Consider the following 1,852-nt stretch of genomic DNA (forward strand, 5'->3'; position numbering starts at 1 on the left):
TATATTCTAGAAGGCGCTGAAATATTGTGCATCTTCAACTGTAGCAAAAGTAATCAGTCTGCACTGATCACGGCTGCGAAGCAGTGGGGGCATCCTAGAGATGGCATCAGGGGTGCCTAAAACTCGCAGGGGCTCTGAGCCCGTTTCAAAAAACATCACTACGAGAACTTGATGTATCTGGAAGCCAGATCACCTTCTCTCCAGCCTTTCCCTGCTGACCCCCAGGCTTTTCTTCGGAGCCTCCCCTAAACCACCATCTTTTCCCCTTTTTTCTGTCTGATTGCTATGATTTAGAGGCTTGCCATTTTTATTTCTTCTCTCCTCTTTGCCTTGAAGCTCTAGATGTCACCAAACTTTCCTTTCCTTTTTCATTTCTGAAGCCACCGCCTCAAACCAAATTTGGATTGCCGTAATGTCGTCTTAGCTGTTTTCTCTGTCCCGTCTTTTCCCAACATGCTCTGCGGTACTGTCTTCCTCATGCCATTATCTTGCTCGGTCATACCTAGTTCAGATCCCAACTCTTCTACGCAGCAGCTATGGCCTTGGGAGACATGACTTAATTGTCTTGAACCTCAGTTTCCTCATCTAGAAAACAGGGGTGCTGTGAGGTCAAGGGAACTATAAATATTGGGCGCTTAGAGTATTGCCAGCCTCCTGGTGGGTGGGCAGACCACGTAGACCTGGTCCGCCTCTTTCAGCCGCCTATGATCACTGTCCATTAGCCTGTTTTTCGTTTTTCTTTACCTTGGGCTGTTCTGTCCTTAATAAGTGTCTATGTGTGTTATCCTTGGTATAGAGTTCATTTCTATACAAGTACTTATGTCTCTGCCACTGTCTCGAATGAAATATTGCCCCCGTCTTTTCCCTAAATCTGTATTCTTCTTATGAAACTCCCCCCTGAGAATTCCCTCCTTCTAGAAAAACTTTGGTTTGGGAGTAGAGAAGACTTCGTGGGATTCTGAGACAGCAGCCTTGCAGATATGTCCCTTGCCACTAGGTGGGGTGCCAGGACAGAAAGCCTTCCAGGCTCTGAATCATCTGGAATCCAAAAGTGGTTCAAACTGGAGCTTCTTGGTGCCTGGAGAGGGCTGTGGTCCCAAACAGCCTTGAAGTGTAATGCAGAGGATGCCATAGTGGAGAAATCTCTGGAGGGGCTGTGGACCCCTCAAAAAACCCACCAAGGGCGAACACTGACGGAATGATAGCTTGTCTGGTTGGATGCTTGATTAGGTCTAATTAAAAGAGACTGAAATGACATGTTTGCATTTCTGAGTGTGTGCAAAGGAAATTGTTTACCTGTTACATGACCTTACTGAGACTCCGCGACTACACTAAACGTTTCTCGAGGGAAGAAGAGCACAGATGTGCCTTTGATTTCTTCATAGCTGCGCTTTGTGTCTGGTATAATGCTGTGTTCACAAGCCGGCTTGCTCATTTACTAACCTTGGTGATCCTCTAGCAAGGATTTATTGGCTCATTAAAAAATGCTTGCATTCTGTGGGTCTTTTTTCCCCTGACCCTTATCTCTTGTTATGGTTTGAATTGAGTTCCCTTAAAAGAATCCTAAGCCCCCTGTACCTCAGAATATGACTGTTTTTGGGGAGGATCTTTACCAAGTTATAATGAGGTCCTTAGGGTGGGCCCTGACCCAATATGACTGGTGTTTTTATTAAAAGGGCCGATTTTCACACTGAGGCTTGCATGGAGGAAAGACCCTGTGAGCCTACAGGGAGATGACAGCCATCTGCAAGCCAAGGAGCTAGGCCTGGAACAGAGTCTCCCTCACAGCCCTCAGAAGGAACCTATCCTGCCGACACCTTGATCTGAGACTTCCAGCCTCCAGAAAGAGGAG

Source organism: Pteropus vampyrus, unplaced genomic scaffold (genome assembly GCF_000151845.1).
Source record: "Pteropus vampyrus isolate Shadow unplaced genomic scaffold, Pvam_2.0 Scaffold629, whole genome shotgun sequence".
Taxonomy (NCBI): Eukaryota; Metazoa; Chordata; class Mammalia; order Chiroptera; family Pteropodidae; genus Pteropus; species Pteropus vampyrus.